Below are 21621 nucleotides of genomic sequence, written 5' to 3' on the forward strand. Positions count from 1 at the left end.
TACACTGGCTCACTAGGCCCAATGATTAATGAATTATGCAAGCCCAAACCATAGATAATTTGGTATTAGCTATGATGACAGTAGTTACACCATGGAAGTTGGCAAATGCCACAAATCACAGCTTCCCTCTTTGTGCCCAGTTCTATCCAGAGCCAAATTATTAGCACACTACTGCATATGTACAATATGTCACTAAATATAGGTCTACTTTTTTTAATGGCTTCATAGACGTCCCTGCATAGATCAGTGGTTCTCAGTGTGGTTCTTGGACTTTTATTAAAGGGCAGTTGTAAACACTAAAATTGGCCCTTATCCCAATCTTCATCCTTTAATGACATTTCCCCCCTAGAATGATTGCTTTGGACTCGAATGGCATTAATAGAGTCTGCCAAATTGCCAAGCTTCCAGATTTATACAGCCTTAGAAATAATTTGATGATTAAATAATTTAATTCCATAGTTAAGCATTCAGTAATTTTGTTCTTATTGATATCTCCAAAGTTTATAGTTTTGACTTGAATAATTAATTCTCAGACATACTGCTTGGTCTGAAATAAATGATGAACATTGGAGATGAAATGATACCCCCATTATTCTTTAGTGTTTTATCTTACCTTCCACTACAGCATGGTAACTTGGATAACTACGTAGCCTTAGTCAAGTTGCCTAATTTCTTTGTGCCTCAGTTTTCTTATAAAATTGAGCTATCAATACCCATCTCACAAAGTTATCATAAGGATTAAATGCAATATGATATGAAATGTGCATAACACAATTCTCATAGGCACTTAGTAATTGATAAGTTCTTTTCATTTTCTCTTAATATAAATGTTATTCACAAGTTTCTACTTTCTTTTTAAATTTCTATTAAATTTATTGGGGGTGACATTGGTTAATAAAATTACATAGGTTTCATATGTACAATTCTATAATACATCATCTATAAATTGTGAATTCATCATCCAAAGTCACCATTTCATAAATCTCTTCTTTAATATTTTCTCTCCTTACACCAGTTATTCTTAACCCTTTTGGGGGTCTTGTCCTCCTTTCAGAATAGGATTTAGGTAATGACTCCTCTTACCAGAAGAATGCACATGTCTGTTGAACTTTACCTGCAGTTTTGGAACTTTATAGACACCACTCCTCCACCCACTCCACTGAAGCTCATGCATGATCCAGGTTAAGGATTTTTGCACATCTTCTTCTTTTGGCAGACTAATCCTGACTTTGATTGTCAAGTCAGTGTAGATGGCTCCTAAATCTGGTTCTCTTGTGAGTTTTTATCTGCTGGACATATTTATCAGGTTATCTTTATGTAGTAGAGAGATTAAAATAGAGAGATAAAGCAGACATTTTAATTACTGATATTATAGGATAAATAATTTTTATGACACTGTGTGGCTCGCTTAGAGATCTGTGCTCACTGTAAACAACAACTAATCAAGCCAAATAGGTTAAATACTAAGGCACAACAGTCTCATTTCCTGGGGTATCTGTTAAAGCTTACTTGTAAACTTTTGAAAAGGGTTTGGTCATAAATTGTAGCCAGAAAATCAGTTTCCAAGAAACCACAAAATATGGTAACTTTTTTATTTTTATTTAAATATTGTGGTAACTTGTTTCAAATTATAGGTTATAGCCAAAGTGTAATCTTACCTAAAAGTTTGCTGTTTCAGCTAGTTTTATGGATGTCTGTGTGTTACTAGAGCCTCGTGCCGTCATCTCTTCCACTCCTTCTACTCCCCACATCTTTAGTTAGGACTCTAATAGTTCAGGTGGCAGAAACCCAGTTTAAGGGGGGAAAAGAGTTATTGGCCCAAGTAATTGAATAATCCAGAGTCAAATCTGAGTTAGTAGAGATACTAGGGGCTCAAAAGACTGTCTTAGTTTTATTTCTTATTTCTCAACTGTTTTTCTTTGCCTCTTTACCTTCTAAGACAGGTAGCTTTCTCCATGTAGTCAGCTCCAATTTATATTAGTTTTATATTTGCAATCTCAGAGAAGAGGTAATCTTCCCATCATCTCAGAATATAAATGATTCTTAAACTGTGGTCCCTGGACGAGTATCACCAGCATCATCAGGGAATTGTTAACAATATAAATTCTGAGGTCTCTTCCCTAACCTATTCATTCAGAAACCTCAGGCCCAGCAGTCGGTGCCTTAACAAGCCTTCCAGGTGACTCTCATGTATGCTAAAGCTTGAGAACTCCTGCTACCTGTATTATCAGTGTTCACAGCTGCCTGAAAACAGAAGGCATCTTCACTATTAGAAAAAATTAGTGGTTTTATTACTGTCCCTAACAAGCACAGCTGGAAATTAAAAAAACAAAAAAACAGAACACACACACACGCAACAGTTTTTAAAATCCCCACTCAAGGATATATTTTTATTGATTTTTAGAATGAGGAAGGGGAGTGGGGAGAGAGAGAGAAGAGAAGCATCCAAGTGAGAGAGAAACATTGGTCAGTTGTCTGCCATACGCACCCCAACTTGGGATCGAACTTGAAACCTAGCATATGTATGTGCCCTGATTGGAAATCAAACTTGCAGCCTTTTGGTATTAGGGACAATGTTCCAATTAACTGAGCCACCTGGCCAGGGCAGATTTTTATTTTTAACTTAAATTTCTGCAAGGTTATTGTCTGTGAAGTTCATTTCAATTCTCTTTAAGGAGATGAGTTTCTCTAATTTTTTAAAGAAAATATTTTTATTGATTTCAGAGAGGAAGGGAGAGAGAGAAAGAGACAGAAACATCAACGATGAGATAGAATCATCAATCGGCTGCCTCCGGGATCATCAATCGGATCCTCCCCCTCTCCCCCCCCAACTGGGGATCGAGCATGCAGCCCTGGCATGCGCCTTTGACTATAATAGAATTGAATCTGGAACCCTGCAGTCTGCAGGCTGATGTTCTGTCCACTGAGCCAAACCATCCAGGGCTCTCTAATATTTTTATGATGCACTGTCAGGAGGAAAAAAGGAAAGCAAAGTAGCATTTTTTGGTGCCATATATATACAATGGTGCTTTAATCCCTCACACTGGTTTTGTGTACCCATTGTTGCTGAAAGAGGTTTAAAAAATTTCCTAAGGCAGTGAGTATATCTGATAAGCAGAAAAGTAGAGTTAAAATGTAGACATTGAACAAGCATTTTATAGAGGACCTACTATGTGCTGGGATCTGGATAAGTAATTGGAAAAGTACAAAATGCTTAAGATCTAGTTTTTGTTCTCTAGGGACTCAGTCTTATAAAGAAGATAGTTAATGTAGGGCAATGATTCCTATGACAATGCTATCTAAAGAGTGGTTTGGACCCCAGCTTGTGTGGCTTAATTAGTTGGAGCATCATCTCATACACTGAAAGGTCTCAGGTTCAATTTCTAGGCAGGACACTCACCCAGGTTGCAGGTTCCATCCCAGTTGGAGTACATGTGGGAGGCAACCAATAGATGTTTCTCTCTTTCTTTCTCCTTTTCTCTCTCTCTCCAGTAAAACAATGAAAACATATCCTTGGGTGAGGATTAAAAAATAAAAGCTACACTAATAAAAAATAAACATGCAAATTGCTGTCACTTCACAACACCCACAGCCAACCAGGAGTGAGTATGCAAATTATCTTGACAAAGATGGAGGTGGCCCCACCCCCCAGCCGCTCCGGGCCTTTGGGCAGCATGCATGCAGGCATGGAATGGCTGGGTGGGGTGGGACATCTACTATGAGGGGAACGGCAGGAGGCTCCTGCTGGAGCCAAGACTGAAGGTGGCAGCCAGAGCGAAGACCTGGGTCCTGGGTGCTGGAGGAAAACCGGTGCCGTCAGCTAGGGAAGGAAAGCCTACCGCACGAATCATCGTGCAGTGGACCTCTAGAAAAAAAAAAAAAAAAAAAAAAAAAAAGAATGGTTTGGGAAACAGTGGAGGGAATGTCTGACTTTGAAGGTTTGGGGAATGCTTCAAAGAAGGATATGATCTTTGATGTTTAAATAGATAACATTTAAAAAATTACTTTGATAAACACAAAAATCTCATTCTGCTTTCATGTTTAGTGAGGTATCAAAAATTACTGTCTCTAAAAGCAAATCAAAGCAATAATAATTTTAGAATGTTTTTCAAACTACATCTGCTCTTTATCCCGCTATCTAACACGTTTTCAGAGGAGGGGCTTGTTTTAGCACTTCATAAGTTTAAAAGCTAATTGTAAAGACAACAGTTCAGTACCATCTCACACCTGCAAAATGGCATCATCAACAAATCAACAAGAAAGTGCTGGCGAGGATGCACCGTTGGTGGGAAGGCAGACTGGTGCAGCCATTGTGGAAAACAGTATGGAGTTTCCTCAGGAAATTAAAAATGGAACTCCCATTTGACCTAGTGATCCCACTTCTAGGAATATATCCCAAGAAACCAGAAACACCAGTTAGAAAAGATATATGCACCCCTATATTCATAGCAGCTAAGATTTGGAAACAGCCTCCGTACCCATCAGTAGATGAATGGATTAAAAGTCAGTGCTACATTTACACAATGGAATACTATGCTGCTGTAAAAATCCTAAGTGAAATAAGCTAGTTCTGAGAAAGATAAATATCGCATGATCTCACTCAGTTGTGGAATATAATGAATAACATAAACTGATGAACAAAAATAGAGCCAGCTCTGACCGGTTTAGCTCAGTGGTAGAGCATCGGTCTGTGTACTGAAGGGTCCTAGGTTCGATTCCGGTCAAGGGCATGTACCTTGGTTGCAGGCACATCCCCAGCAGGGGATGTGCAGGAGGCAGCTAATCAATATTTCTCTCTCATTGATGTTTCTAGCTCTCGATTCCTTTCCCTTCCTCTCTGTAAAAAAATCAGTAAAGTATGTTAAACATTTTTTTTTACTCATTTAAATTTGATTTTATCTACTTTTTAATATCTGGCAGTGGAGAAGAGAGTGGTTAGCTTTTTAGCTAAGAGAAACTCCTTTTTGTAACAAAAATAAGTCTCAGTGAATTTCTTTCAATTTTAAGTAAAGATGAATGAGTTTCTATTTTTCCTGGAATTTATATTATATCTGGAATTTTCTATATTTCTTTTTAACAATGAGTGCAATATGGTAAAGTGAATATCAGCTTATTTTATAACAGTGTGAAAATTGGTCACAACACATTGCTTTTTTTAATGTAATTTATTTCTATTGAGTGTGTTCTATAGTTACCTCAATTAGTGATCTGGTTTGTAAGCTTTACATTTTATTTTTCTGCGATTTGTCAACATTCTTGGAATTTTCTGGAAAACAAATCCAATAGATAATGTTGTTTCAACTATTTTAAATTCTTTTTTATTTGAATCACTTTCTTAATAAGGGATATTAATCTTGCCCCTGCAGGAACTTTTGATCTGATGTGAAATACATTAACTGGCTGAATGTATATCTGTCAAGTTTTTTATTTAATATTTGATTTATAAATGATTAAAATAGTAAAACTGAGTTGTTAGACTCACAGTAGACAGTAGTGATTTTTTAAAGAAATAACAACTTAATAATGTGTATCATTTATTCTAATGAACTTCTATCAGATTTTCTTTTCTGCTATAATACAATCATTAACATTTTAAAGTTATTTATGACTTAACAATTTTTTTTTCTCACGGGAAGTCATAGTTTACAAGGGAGAGGTTTTCCAGAATTTTAGTTTTAGTGGTAAGGTTTCTTCTACCTGTGTTTCCCCGAAAATAAGACATCCTCTGAAAATAAGACCTAGCGCACGGAAAGATAAGACATCCCTGAAAATAAGACCTAGCACAACTTTGGGAGAAAAAAATTAATATAAGACACTGTCTTATTTTTGGGGAAACAGGGTATTAGAATTCTTAACAAAACATCTGATAGATTGTGTGTCCTTTATTACCTTTAAAAAGAAAAAGCATAATCTAAGTGATTAGAAGTTGGCTGAGTACTTATTATAGTCCCAACAAAATCTCTATGGGTTGCTAGATACTGAAGGCCTTAAAAACTCTAAACTTCACCATATAGAACACATTTTGAATTCGAATCTTCTTTATTTTTTATTCGTTTTTTCTTCTCTCAGAATTTTCTGGTAGTAGTTAGTTAAGATGCAGGGATTTTCTTCTAGAGATCAGGCAGCCTGTTCGTCCCTTAGGAGAGTTATTCAGTCTTTTTTTAATTTGTGGTATGTGCTTACCAGGCAGAGTAGACACTGTATTCTAGTAAGAAAACCTATTGCCAAACACCCACTAGAGCAGAAAACTGACCTACTTAATGCTGACAAGTTAAAAAAAAAAAAGTGTGGAATTGTACCAGCATTGTATCATCTTCTCTTATGGTGGATAGAGTGTTGATAGAAAAGAGGATAAGAAAGGATAGTGAACTGCTGCAGGGGAGTAGCACAGTAAAAGAATATTCAAATGACTGAATGATTTTATTAAAAACTTCATTTGGTAAAACTTGAAGGCCTCTACAATGCAGCAGTTCTCAAATAACTTTAAACTTAAAAAAAAAAAAAAAAAAAAAGGAAAGAAAATTCCTAGGGCTAGGGCTTTCATACTAATAATCTAGAAAAGCCCTCTAGTTAAGGTTGTTAGCCATTGTTTCATGAATAATTGTGTGTGTGTTTTTTGCAGGATCTGGTAAATTTATTAAAATTTTTTTTCAGTTCATTATTTTGTCAGAATAGTACATTTTAGAATTTATAGATATTGAAACAAAGTAGAATATTTATTTATAGAAGTGACTATGGGCCTTAATTTTATCAAAACTCATTGTTACCATTGTTATCCAACCTAATTTCACTATTTTGAGAAACATTAGCATCTAAATATTAGAGCTGTGCTATCCAATACAGAAACCACTAGCTATATGTGGCTATTTAAATTAATTTTAAAAAAAATAAAAACCCTAGTTCCTCTAACAAATTAACCACATTTCAAGTGCTTACTAGCCAAATGTAGCTAGTGGCTACAGATATTGAACATTTTCATCATTGCAAAAAGTTCTTTTGGATAAGATTGTTCTCAAGGCTGCCTTGTTCTAGCATGCTTTACTTGGCACTGTTAACATTTTGGGCTGAATAAATTTTCTGTTGTGGAAGCTTTCAATGATGGTTAGCAGTATTCCTGGCCTTTCTACTCACTAGATACCAGTAGTGTTCATCCAGTTTGATAACCAAAAATGTCTTCAGATATTGTTATGTGACACCTGAGAAGCAAAATCAACCTTATTTGATACCCCTTACCTACCTACATATATTAACTCTGTACCAGATAGTATCTGTTTCATAAAAAGCTTATGGCTTAAAGTAAATCACATAATAGCTCATGATTATCTGGATTGGCAGTTTGGCTTGGGCTATATTGATCTCTGTAATCTGACAGTGATTTGGCTGGGGCCAGATGGTATAGAATAACCTCACTCATATGTTTATTGGTTGGCAGGCTTTTGGCCAGCATGGGGTAAGGGACTCTATTTTCTACCTGAGCTTTCCAGCAGACAGATTCATACAGCTGATGACTGAAAGTTCTAAGAGTATCAAGAAAAGATAAATCCATCTAGTCTCTGCTGACATTTCTAATGCCCTATTGGCCAAAGAAATCACATGACTAAACCCTCATTCAAGAGCCAGAGAAATATTCTTGATAAAGAGGAGTAGCAAAGTTACATTGTAAAGGAGAGTGCATAAGGAATGGGAGGAAGTATGGCCATATTGAACATAGATGACTGCTATTTTCTGGATAATACAGTACCTTAATAGCCCTTTCATTCCATTCATCATTTCCCTTTTATCTTCTTTTCACTTTGTTGTAATTTTTTTTCATTTTAGTTATTGAGTTTTAGTCGCATATTTCCTCTTTCTATTATTCTTGATTCTTTCTTATATTACCATGCTTTCATATGAGATTATTTTCTTCATAGATAATTCCTAATTTTTTTTAGTGTGAATCTACGTGTAGTTTTTTGTCTGAAAGCATTTTTAAATTTTGTTTTTATTTTTGAAGGATATTTTTATTGGACATAGAATTCTAGGTTGGCATATATTTTCTTTCATCATCCCATTGTCTTCTGATTCAATTGTTTTTGTTAGAGAAGCAGTGCCTTTAATTTTCATCAACTTTCAATAATGCTTCTCTGTGATTTTTTTGTATTTTAAGATGCTTAAAATTCCATAGACCCTCTGAATCTGTGGCTTGGTGTCTAATTATGCCCTACTCTTTCACTTTCTTCTGGGATTCTGGATATCTGAACGTTAGATCTTTTTCTGCATCCAATATATTTTATGAAGTTTTCTGTATTTTCCATCCACTCCCCCTGTACTTTATCTGGATAATTTCTGTTTTCTATTTCATTTAGTGTCCAGTCTGCTGTTATAAGCATCTGTTTAATAATTTAATATTATGCATTTTGAAAATTATAGAATCTTTTTTTTTCTTTTTTCTTTTTTTTCTAGATTCCAGTTCCCTGGTGAAATTCTCATTTTGTCATCTATTTTCCTAAACATATCAATCATATATTAAAGTCTGTGTCTGATCATTATAATATCTGGATCCCCTTTTGGTCTTTTTCTGTTGTATGCTTTATTCCTTGACTTTTAGTCATTTTGTCCTGTCTCATAACATTCCTGGTGATTAAAAAAAGAAAAATCAATGTCAGACATTATGTATAAGAAGTTATAGAGAGTCTTGATGATGACATTGTTTTCTAGAGAGGATTTAATTTTCTTCTGGTGGAAGTTAAAAGTAGGAGCAGATGACCTTGATCCAGTACAGGCTTGAGATGACTTGAGTCTTTGTTTTAGATTTCTTAAGGGCTGATTTAAATCCAGTTTCCCCTTACTCCAAGAGTGTTGTCTTTCAGAGGTATCAAATGGAATCCTGGGGTGTTTGCCAGGGCCTCTCTTCTTGGCTTGCCCTGAACTGTAATTTTTCTTTTTCTAGCACTGTGAGGCTACCAAAAGTTCTGCTTACCTTTTTGCTTCAAAATAGGCACTTTGGCCTCGCAGCCCCATGCAGGTTAGGATTCAGTAACTATCCTGAAGGGAAGAGCAGAACAGAATGTCCAGGCTCACTTTTCTGTGGTTGCCTTTTCTCTGGAATCTTAGCCCCTCAAATCCTGCCTGTCTCGCTAAATCCTGAACTCTAATCTCTGTCTCTGCAGTCCTGTGAGATTGCCAAAAACTCTAGCTGCAGCTAGTTGCCTTAGAAGGAAAGAGTAATGGAGACTGTCAGATTTAACTCTGCATTTCCTTTTTCTCTGGTATTTTAGCTTCTCGCATGCTGGTTGCTTTCTTTGTTAATTTAGTCTTTAAAATCCAGTTTTCATAGTTGAGGAAGCCAGGAGAATTGGTGTGATATAATCTACTCTGTGATAACCTATAATGGCTGTCTTTACTTTTTGTAAAAAATATATTTTTATTGACTTCTGAGAGGAAGGGTGAAAGATGAGAGATAATCATTGGTAGGCTGCTTCCTGCCTGCTCCCTGCACATGGCTGCCTGAGCCCCAGGCCTCACAGCCGCCAGGGCTCATAGCTGCCCGAATCCATGGCTGCCGTGAGTCCCGGGCTTCACAGCTGCTGGGGCTAATGCCTGCCTGAGCCCCAGGCCTCGCAGCCGCTGGGGCTCACAGCTGCCTGAACCTATGGCTGCCCTGAGCATTGGGCCTGCAGCCACTGGGGCTTCCTGGACCTTGCAGCTGCCTAAGCCCATGGCTGCCATGAGTCCAGCACCACGCAGCACCAGCTCCCCTGCCTGTATTCACTCCTGGGCCACCTAAGCCGCCGTGCCAGCGTGGGCAGGCCCACTGCCTCTGTCTCCGTCTCTGCTCTGGGCCTCAGCTGCGTGGCAACCTCCTCGTGGCCCATTACAGAGTCCTAGCCTAATTTGCATATTAGTCTTTTATATAGAGGTATATCTATATACTAGAGGCCTGGTGCATGAATTCATGCATGGATGGGGTGCTGCTGGCCGGCCAGGTGAAGGGGACACAGGAGGTTGGCCAGCGGCCCCACCCCTGATTGGTATGGGGGCAGCTGATTGAGGGCAGGGCCAGCTGGGGGAGGAGCCACGGCTGGTTGGCAGGCTGGCCTCTCCTCTCGGTAAGGGGACAATTTGCATACAAACCTTTTGTTATCTTTCTATCTATACCTATACCTATACCTATACCTATACCTATACCTATACCTATACCTATACCTATCTATATAAAAGGCTAAGCAACCAGTGTATCTGAAACAACCGAACAGACTACCAAACAGGCTGTGTGGGGTGACCAGGCTGACAGGGGGGTTAGTGAGGGACAACCAAACAACTCAACAGCAGGCTGCATGGGGCGACGAGGCTGGCAGGGGGGTTAGTGAGGTGCGACCAAACGACTGAGCAGCAAGCTGCGTGGGGCAACCAGGTCAGCAGGGAGGTTAGTGAGTGGTGACCAAACGACTGAACAGCAGGCTGTGTGGAGTGAAGAGTTGGGGGCGACTAGGCCAGCAGGAGGGGTAGTTGGGGGTGACCAGGCCAGCAGGGGGGTAGTTAGGAGCCATCAGGCAGGCAGGTGAACAGTTAGGATCCAGTGGTCCCGGATTGTGAGAAGGATGTCCCAGATTGGAGAGGGTGCAGGCTGGGCTGAGGAGAACCCCCTGCCCTTGTGCATGAATTTTTTGCAACAGGCCTCTACCATAGGATTATAAAAGCCTAAGCAACCAGTTGACTGAGCAACCGGTTGACTGGTCGCTATGGTGTGCACTGACCACCACTGGGCAGATGCTGAACACAGGAGCTACCTCTGGTGATCAGTGCGCCCCCACAACGAGAGCACTGCTCAGCCCGAAGCCGGGCTCACGGCTGGCAAGCACAGTGGCGGTGGTGCGAGCCTCTCCTCCTTCACAACAGGCTGCCGAGCTGCAGAGGCAGGCAGGCAGGCACAGTGGGGCTGGAATGAGTGGGAGCTGTGCGGTGCCTGGCCTGGGCTTGGGCTCCTTCCTGGCGCCTGCCGCTTTGCACCCTACTACCAGGCCAGATCTGCGGGCATTGAGCTGAAACTAGCAGTCTGACATCCCCTGAGGAGTCCCAGATTGTGAGAGGGTGCAGACCAGGCTGAGGGACCCACCAGTAAGTACATTAAGCTGTGCTGTTTATAACGCAGTAGCTAAGGTGATCCTTTAAAAATATAAATCTCAATTCCTCTGCTCAGAGCCCTCCAGTGGCATTACCTTACTACCATGTTTCCCTGAAAATAAGACATCCTCCGAAAATAAGACCTACTTACAGGTTTCCTTCTGAGTGAAATATAAGGCATCCCCCCGAAAATAAGGCCCCCTTAGGCTAAACATGAGAGATTTGGTCCACTGATTCTGAAAGAAATGGAGTCACAAGAAATTTCACCAGGAAATTCAGGAATTGGATTGTTATGATGATGTTCCAGAAGATGATGACATGATCGTCATTGAATAAATGAGTAAATTCTTGAGACTGTAGGATTCACAGTTTGTCTGGTTTGTGTTGACAACTACCATACTACCATACTACCGTACCGTATACAGGTAATAAATTTCCTTTATTTTCATTTAACAATAAATGTGTACCGTATTCTTCTTCATGGAAAAATAAGACATCCCTGAAAATAAGACCTAGCGCATCTTTGGGAGCAAAAATTAATATAAGACACTGCTTATTTTCGGGGAAACAGGGTAGGAATAGAAACCACAGTACTTGCAATATCCCATGAAACCTTATGAAGCACTTGGCTTTCTTTCTGACCTCCATCCTACCCTTTCTTCAACAAGGATGCTGTTGCCACAGTTGTAAAAAGGCTGTCCTCCTCCCCCCAGTTGTCTTTGCTCTTTTGTCAAAGATAGGTAACTGTATTTATGTGGGGCTTTAATTTTAGTATGAGTTAATACCCACAAAATAACTTGCTGGGATTTTGAGTGGAATCGTATTGAATCTGTAGATCAAATAGGGAAGAATTGATATCTCGGCAATAGCAAGTCTTCCTATCTATGAACATGAAATATCTCTCCATTAACTTAGTTCATCTTTGACTTTGTCTTCGAGTTTTATAGTTTCTCATATAGATCTTGTACATATTTTGTTAGATTTGCCCTAAATTATACCTAAGTATTTAATTTCTTAGGTGCTAATGTAAATGTTTTTAATTTCAAGTTCCACTTGTTCATTGCTGGTGTATAGGAAAGTAATTGACTTTTCTATATTAACCTTATATCCTGCAACCTTGTTATAATTGCTTATTAGTTCTAGGAGCTGTTTGTTTGTTTGTTTGTTTTGGTAATTCTTTTGATTTTCTACATATAAAACCATATAATATTTGTGAACAAAGACAGTTGTATTTCTTAATTCCCAATCTGTATATCTTTTATTTATTTATCTAAATATTTTTATTTATTTTTTAAAATATATTTTATTGATTTTTCACAGAGAGGAAGAGAGGGATAGAGAATTAGAAACATCGATGAGAGAGAAACATCCATCAGCTGCCTCTTGCATACCCCCCACTGGGGTGTGCCCGCATCCAAGGCACATGCCCTTGATCAGAATCGAACCTGGGACCTTTGAGTCCGCAGGCCGATGCTCTATCCCTGAGCCAAACCGGTTTCGGTTTATTTATTTTCTTGTCTTATTCCATTAGTTAGGAATGGTGAGGCCCTGACCGGTGGTTAGAATATCGACCTGCATACCAAAGGATCTCAGGTTTGATTCCCAGTCAAGAGCATGTACCTGGGTTGCAGATTTGATCCCTAGCCCAGCGTTTTCAACCGCTGTTCCTCAGCACACTAGTGTGCCGCGAGATGTTGCCTGGTGTGCCGTAGGTGCAGACAAGACAAGAATTTTATAATTTTTCACTATTTTGTTTACTTAATATTTCATAATAAAGTAATTATAAAATACTTTCTTTGTGTTTATTTGATTCCTATTCAAGAGAATTACTTTATATATAGTCAATATAGGCACAGAGTTAAATTTTTTAACATTTTCTAATGGTGGTGTGCCTCGTGATTTTTTTCATGAAACAAGTGTGCCTTTGCCCAAAAAAGGTTGAAAAACACTGCCCTAGCCCCTGTTAGGAGGTGTGCAGGAGGCAACCAGTCTATGTGCCTCTCAATTATTGGACTGGGTGATATTAATAAAAACTCACCTTGATAATAGTATTGATGAGCCAATTAACATTTATCCTATAGGATTTTTTGTAAAATATTTCTATTTTTTCATTTTCAAAAAAGATTTTTATAATACATTTCTAAAATCATCACCTTCAAAGAAACACCTAATCTTATTACAAATAGGTATATTACTGATAAAAGCAGGCATTGGTAGAAATGTGATTATTTCTTTTTAAATTATTGGATTGAGTTTCTAAAGACAGCATTAGTGACTGTTTAAGTTGTTTTGACTAGTAAAATGTCAGGTATGAGAGACATAATCACTCTTCAGTGATAATGATATTCCTACCATATTTGGATGACATGTCTGTTTCTTTCTGTTTTTCTCTCATAAAAAGTGCTTCCACCAATGCTGGGAATTGCTTTTTCCTGTTTTGTGCCTCTTGAATACTGTTGGTCTTTAAAAGGATATGTGTGGAATGGGGTTTGTGGGAGTTGTTGTTGAACAAACAACAATGTCTTATCTGTTTGTCTCTTTCTATAGGTACATACAATATTTTATATTCCAAGATCCAGTAGTTTACCTCTAGGCCAATGGTCAGCAAACTCTGCAGCTCACAAGCCACATGCGGCTCTTTGGCCCCTTGAGTGTGGCTCTTCCACAAAATACCACGTGCGGGCACGCACGTACAGTGTGATTGAATCTTTGTGACCCATGCGCAGAAGTCGGTTTTCGGCTCTCAAAAGAAATTTCAATCGTTGTACTGTTGATATTTGGCTCTGTTAACTAATGAGTTTGCCAACCACTGCTCTAAGCATTTGACTTTTATCTAGGGCAGTGTTCGGCAAACTGCGGCTCTCGAGTCACATGTGGCTCTCAAGCTGCTGTTTGCCGCTCTGTTGACTAATGAGTTTGCTGACCACTGCCTTAGGGAAAAACACTTAAAAAACAATTTAATAATGTATTAATGTTGCAAGTCGCTGTTTGCTGACCACAGATCTAGGGGAATTATTTGTTATGAATTAGAGGAGATTGTGGTTCTACATTAGTGTGTGGATTTTCTTTTTTAATACATATTTTATTTTTTACAGAGAGGAGACAGAGAGTTAGAAACATCGATGAGAGAGAAACATCAATCAGCTGCCTCTTGCACATCTCCCACTGGGGATGTGCCTGCAACCAATGTACATGCCCTTGACTGGAATCGAACCTGGGACCCTTCAGTCCGCAGGCCGACGCTCTATCCACTGAGCCAAACTGGTTTTGGCTAGTGTGTGGATCTTATAGTTTGCTGCAGTGACTTGCAGTAGTCATCTTTGTTATCTATAATAAAAAAACATAATATACTAATTAGACCTGATGTCCTTCTGGACAAAGCCCAGATCCCAGGTGCCAGAGGGAAGCCGGTGCCAGCAGCCAGGGGAAGGAAAACCCACTCTTGCATGAAATTTGTGCATTGGGCCTCTAGTCCTTCCTGTATAATAAAGGGTTGATATGCAAATTAACCATCACACCATCACAAGATGGCTACACCCACAGCAGAGGTGAGGTTCCCATAACACAAGATGGCTGCACCCACAGTGGAGGTGGGGGTGCCCATAAAACAAGATGGTTGTACCCACAGTGGAAGTGGGGTTCCTGTAACACAAGATGTCTGCGTCCAGAGCAGAAACGGGGTTCCCATAACAAGTGATCAGCATGGAGGCTGCATGGAGCCAGGCCGGGGCAAGAAACTTGAGACTGCCGCCCGCCGCCGCCGCCGCCCCCCCCCCCCCCCCCCCCCCCCTCATCCAGAGTAGCCTGACAGGGGACCTCAAGGTTCGCCCTCTGTCCCAGTGCTGGGTCAGGGGACCTCAGGCCACACCCTTCGCCCCGGGCTGAGAGACCGGAGGCCGAGCTTCCCCACCCCAGCGCTGGCCCTGGTGACCTCAGGCCATGCCCCCCCACCCGGTGGGGCTTGATGGGGAACCTGAGGGCGCACTCCTCACCACGGTGCTGGGCCAGGAGACTCAGGCCACACCCTTCACCCCAGGCTGGTGGTCCTGAGGCTATACCCTCCCTCCCAGCGGGACTTGGCGGGGGACCTAAGGCTGCGCCCCCCCCGCCCGGTAGATCTCAGATTTCAAAGCATGCGTGGGTGGGTGAGAACTTGACTCTGGGTCCTGTGGTGTGCCCCAAACTCTGACAGGAGGAAGATTTTCATATATATTTTACTAATTTTCTTTCATTTCTTGACACTTCTATTATAGAGAAAGGGCAAATAGCAATATTAAAATATTTCCTGTAATTTGCTTTTAATGTGCATGAATTTTGTTCACCGGGCCACTAGTATTATAATAAAGTCCTGTTTCCTGGGGAAATTTGAGAACCTCCTCTTTTAATTTTGTTTCCTGTATTTTATTTAGTTACCATATTAGTATAATGTAGCAATAATTATGTTACAACAATTTTGTGAGATTTGTATTATTCTCATTTTACAGATGAGGAAACTGAGGCTTGGTGAAGTTACGAAACTTGTCCAAAGTCACACAGCTTGTAAAGGGCACAACCAAGATTCAGAGACAGGTCTGTCCAACTTCAAACTCTTAATCATGAATCTTTTAAATAACTGTGAAATATCAACCTATGATAAGTTGTATTGATACTAATATTGCTTAATTATTATTTAACTTTTACTGATACATTTTTATTGGTGAGTTTATCCATAATAATTTTATATATTTTAAATATAGTATAACATAATAATTGACATAGTAATTAAGTGTCTGAAACTCTGCATTTGAGTTTGGGCATGAGTCCCTAAATTTCTCCACTTACTTGTGTGACATTAGGAAAATTAACAAAATTTTCTATACCTCAGTTTTCCTATCTGTAAAATGAAGATAGCAGTCTTATACATCTGATAGGTTTGCTGTTAACATTAAATGATTTAATATGTAGAAAGCACTTTTAATAGTGCCTGGAACCCAGTATTATCAGCTAGCAACTAGTAAAACATGATCATTATTTCTAATTCTGTGTATGCAATTTGGGGCATCTTTAAATGAAGATGTTATTTTTTTTTCCAGTGAAAATATAATTCAAGACCTTAAAGGAGGAAATAACTTTTTATTTTCTCACCCTGGGTCCTCTTCTTCCAGCACGTAGCACAATGCTTTGTTGGACACAGGGTTATATTTCATTAACAATTAACATATTAAGTGCCAAGTTTTGTCTTCCTTTCCATTTCAGTCACCGGTGACTGACATGACGCTTAACATGTTAAGGGAAGGGTTTAGGTATAATGGATCACAGTACAGGCTATGACATATTCATATTGTGACCAATATTTTAGCTTCATGTGAAAAGAGGTTAATACCTATGTTAATTAAGATCATTTTGGATACATAGAACCTATTGCTTCCTGCCAGTTGGAGAATTTCTTGGATGGATGCTTAGTCATCTGATGATGTTCAAGAAGGAGTTTAACCAATGAAACAAAAAAATAATTGTAAAATATAAGCCACTGTGAAAGAAATGAGAAGTGTAACACAATAAAGAATTACAGAAAGTGGGTTTTAAACAGAAAGTGGTAAAAGGAGCTCTCATCAATGAGATGACATTTAGGTTGAGACTTGAAATATGAGTGAGATTTATAAGTTCTTGAAGGGTCTGAGAAAAAAGCATTTCAGAGAGAGGAAAACAGCGGGCACAGAGTGGGAAAGAGCTTGCAGTTAAATGAAAAGATCATAGTTATTTGGGGGAGAATGGCACTTCAAAGAAAGAAAGGCAGACTGGGCTTTCCCTTAAATGCTAACATTTATTGAGCATTTGTGTTGTGCTTGGCACCGTTTTAAGCACTTTGTGGGCAATATGAATTATTATGCCATACTGACTTCCTGGATGCTGAGAGTGGTTTAATTTGAAGATGCATTGTTATGTAGTGCCATGATCCGTTTTACATTTGTAAATATTACACTGACTACTTTGTGTACCAGTTGATCAGAGGGAGACAGTGGAGGAAATAGAAATTAATTCTCAGTTGATGGTATATACTAGTCAAGGTAAGAGACAAAGTTGTCTTGGACCATGGTTCTGGTGGTGGCAATGAGCAGTGAGATTTAAGATATATTTTATAACTCTTCTCTGTTGATGGCTTGTATAAGGGAGAATGCTGTGAGGGAGAGGAAGGAGTCAGACAGCAGAGAGTTAAAGAATTGGAGAGATGTGTATAGATAATTTGTGTAGTTATTTGTCAGTAAAGGGGAGCAGAACTGTTTTTAACCTTCTATTTCTATAAATTTTTAAGTGGCATTTCTGTGTGTCTGTCTCTCTTTTTAAAATTCTTGGACCCACGCCGAAACCGGCTTGGCTCAGTGGTAGAGTGTCGGTCTGTGGACTGAAAGGTCACAGGTTCGATTCTGGTCAGGGGCATGTATGTTGGTTGCGGGCACATCCCCGGTAGGGGGTGTGCAAGAGGCGGCTGGTCGGTGTTTCTCTCTCATCGACGTTTCTAGCTCTCTATCTCTCTCCCTTCCTCTCTGTAAAAAATCAATAAAATATATTTTTTTAAAAAATTCTTGGACCCAGTTATATTTTTATTCTAGTCTGCCTCTCCAGATTCCAGCACCTTTTTCTCATCCCACACTTGACAGATGCTTAGAGGAAGAAAGTAATGTAAAAAGTAGGCTAGCATTCTTAGCAGTTCTGCCCTTTTTTCCATCAAAAAGTTCCTTGCTAAATCAGTCCTCACTAGCTATATCAGAGCAAAATTATTTTGTTCTGTACATAAAGATTTAATTCTTGAAGTCAGTCTGTAGGTATTATGTATTTTTAGCTAAGTCTTAAGAGGTAAAGGTAAGTATAGCTGAATTGCAAATTCTCGTTAATTATTTTCTCAAGTGGTCAACTAAAAGATAAAACTGATTTTGTAACTGAAAGAAAAAATACTAGGAAGAGAGAGCTTTTTAGGGAAATGTTTCTTAAAAATATACACATCTGGTTTTGAAGTCACCTTTGACTGCAGTTTTAAGTAGGTTCTTTTCTCACATTATGAAGCTCTGGTTTTCCATTATTATCTTTAAAGAGTAAATAAAGAAGCCATATATCAAAACAAAAGAAAGAATATTTTGGATAAGATGAGTGGGAAGATGAAAAGTAGTAAGAAACCTAAACTTAAAGTCAGATAATAGTTAAGGATCACAGACTACTGTTTAAATCAGGGGCTCTTAAATTTTTGATAGTTACAGGATCCTTTTAAATTCTGATGAAAGTTGAAGTCTGGCTTAGAAAGTGCAGACACAGGTACATACAGATTTGTACATAATCTTAGGACATTGCTGAATCTGAAGAACCCTTGGGTTGTATGATACCCTGATGAGAACATGTGATCTAAATTGTAATCAAACCTGAGGAGTATGTGGCTGGAGAGCTTCGACATTCAAATTGTGACAATGTTCTCTTCTGAAATACCAATCTTTTGGATATTTCAGACAATTTATTGTTCATCTTAAACCTTTGGTCTGATAGTTGATAAAGCGAAGTGTTTTAGCTATTGAAAAATTACAATACTCTGTTCTTAAAATATTCTAATTCAAAATGCCATAGTTGACACAGTTTTCAGAAATAAGGTAGCACAGTATTCAAGATACCCTAAACATATGTTGCTTATTAATTAAAAAAAAAAAAAAAAAAAGTTGAGCCCTAGCTGGTTTAGCTCAGTGGATAGAACATCAGCCTGTGGACCAAAGGATCCTGGGTTCGATTCTGGTCAAGGGCACATAACTTAGTTGCAGGCTCCTCCCTGGCCCAGGTCCTGGTTGAGGCTCATGCAGGGGCAAACCAGTTGACGTGTTTCTCTCACATTGATGTTTCTCTCTGTCTTTGCTGCTCCCTTCCACCCTCCCTAAAAATCAATGGAAAAACATCCTCAGGTGAGGATTAACAAAAAAACCAAAAACAAAAAAGTTCAACTGAAATATAAACAAATTTTAAATTTACTGACACCCAGGTTTATATGGAAACTTAATGAATATTTTTTTTTGAAAAGTAGGTTTAAAAGAGAAACAACTGTTTGTTCTATGTACCTTTCCATGAATTTGTTTATAAATTAACTTTTATCACAAAACTGACTGAACTTTAAAAATGAATTTTATTAGTCCTGTGTTTATTTCAGCGTTGTTAATGAAGTTGTACTTCGTTGCTATTCATTTGTTTCAGTGCCTAAGTGAAACATCTGAGCCAGTGGTACAAGTTAATAAGTTATAAATTGTTTCCTGTTAGGCAAATTATGCCAGTTAGGAAAATTAATCCAAAATTCTTAGAATTTATTGTTGAGTAGGACTGAGTAGATGACCTACCTCTAAATCCTTTGGCTGTGCTGAGAGTCTAGGATTCCTTACATTTTTTCACTAACTTAACCAAATAAAAAGATTTTTTCTTCACTCTAAATCTTGATCAAGTTCCATATCATAAGAAATACTAAAAATCAAAGAGAGAAAATTCAAATATGAAATACTTTATGCTTGTAGTAAAATGTTCTAATTTAACGTAATGTTGATTTTTTTTTTTTTTTTAAGCAGATGGATAGTCAATACATTCTTTTTCGTGTAACTTCCCCTATAGAATTCTGGGATATAATGATTAAAAATACAGTGCAGTTGTATACATTCACATTCAACCATATTTGTTCAGAGAATAGTAAAATAAAAGTCACAGTTTAAAAATAATTTAATTAAATTTAGATCTCTTGCTGTTCTCAATAACTTTCTGCTATACATTGTTTGTGCCTCCCATAGTTGGAGCGTGCCCTGTGGTTCTAGTACTAGTTAGAAAACTTTCTCACAGCATAGATCCTAAACGTAAGTGTGCTACTTCAGCTGTGTTCTGTTGAAAAAAGAACTATCTGGCTGTGTTGCAAGATAGTGTAATACTGTACTTTATGGATGATTTAAAGTATTCCCAATATAATTTTGAATTTATGTGATTTTTGCTTTTATTGCTATCTTTGGGACTTAACCCTGTGAGTAGTCCTGTTAACCTTGTGAGAAGTAGAATGTCTTAACAAGCTAATCTAAGGAAATTTGTGAATTTAATTGTTTTCCCCCAAATATTTTAAATAGTACTCATACTTTTATATTTTAGCCTCTCTATTCTTATATTTGGAACCAACTAATACTGTTGTAAAAATTAGAGTAATTTTACCATTTTGGCTCACTCGTTTCTTTTCTTATAGGGAAGCAATCGTCAGGGTCAAGTTTCTTGGGTGGCTCTTTTATATCTACTACTAGAGGCCCGGTGCACGAAATTCATGCATTTGGGGTTGGGGGATGGTGTTCATCAGCTCGGCCTGCAACACTCTCACAGCCCAGCAGCCCTCAGGGAATACTGATGGTGTAGCCTTATTGGGAGTGGTCCTAAGCCATCAGTCAGACATCCTTAGCGTTGCTACGGAGATAAGAGAAGCTTCCACCACCGCCACTGCATTTGCCAACCATGAGCCCAGCTCAGACCTTCTGGCTGAGCAGCGCTCCCACTGTGGGAGTGTTCTGACCACCAGGGTGCAGCTCCTGCATTGAGCATCTGCCTCCTTGCTGGTCAGTGCGTGTCATAGCAACTGGTTGTTCTGCCGTCCAGTCGATTTGCATATTAGCTTTTTATTATATAAGATGTATATCAGTATGTGCTGTAGTTCTTTTACTTTTTCTGAAATTCTCATCCTACCTGCATGGCTCACTTTTTTACTTCCTTCAATTCTTTGCTCAGATGTTACTTTAATTTAAAAATTTATCCCTGCCTCCAGCACTTCTAATCCCCATCTTAACCCTGTCCATCTTTTTTTGCATAATATTTACCATCTTGTAACATACCATATAGTTAGTGGTGTGCCAGTGTTTCACAACTAGTTCACTGAGTGTAGTTCCATCATGAATGATGATTGATATTTTTGTTTGTATTAATGAGTAAGATGAAAGTGAAACAATGAAGATGTATGTCAGAATTTTACTCATTTCTCAGTTACCTGAGAGACTGCTTAGCTGAATTGGATAATACTTTTCAAATAATGGAAGAACATATCCTCAAATTTTTAAAAAAATATATTTTATTGATTTTTTACAGAGAGGAGGAGAGAGGGTTAGAGAGCTAGAAACGTCGATGAGAGAGAAACATCGACCAGCTGCCTCTTGCACACCCCCTACTGAGGATGTGCCCACAACCAATGTACATGCCCTTGACCAGAATTGAACCCGGGAACCCTCAGTCCCCAGACCGACACTCTACCACTGAGCCAAACCGGTTTCGGCCATATCCTCAAATTTTTTGTGCTATTCATAATGTAATGCTTATTAACACCACACACTTTTAAGTTTAATCTGCATTATTAACATTTGCTGCATTAGTTTCTTAGAGCTAGACAATCACAAAACAGTAAATCAAGCAGTGATTGGTAGTTTTGCCAAGTTCCGTTAAATAAATACTTCAACCATGGCTAATTTCAAGCCTTAACGTGAAATTGCTGAACATGATTTTGTGAAA

General features: G+C 38.6%; 1 protein-coding gene across 10 annotated transcripts in view; it reads left to right on the top strand.

Moving 5' to 3' along the window:
- NUMB (NUMB endocytic adaptor protein) overlaps positions 1 to 21621 on the top strand; it is a 115579-nt gene that overhangs the window by 37828 nt on the left and 56130 nt on the right. For 6 of the 10 annotated variants that reach the window (XM_036432021.2, XM_036432086.2, XM_036432068.2 and 3 more), the window contains one exon: positions 15588 to 15672. The exons of the other annotated variants lie outside the window; for them this stretch is intronic. The gene's annotated coding sequence lies outside the window, so the exon portion shown is untranslated. The remainder of the gene's footprint in view (positions 1 to 15587; positions 15673 to 21621) is intronic. 10 annotated transcript variants of the gene reach the window in all.

The sequence above is a fragment of the Pipistrellus kuhlii genome, unplaced genomic scaffold (assembly GCF_014108245.1).
Source record: "Pipistrellus kuhlii isolate mPipKuh1 unplaced genomic scaffold, mPipKuh1.p scaffold_m20_p_1, whole genome shotgun sequence".
NCBI lineage: Eukaryota > Metazoa > Chordata > Mammalia > Chiroptera > Vespertilionidae > Pipistrellus > Pipistrellus kuhlii.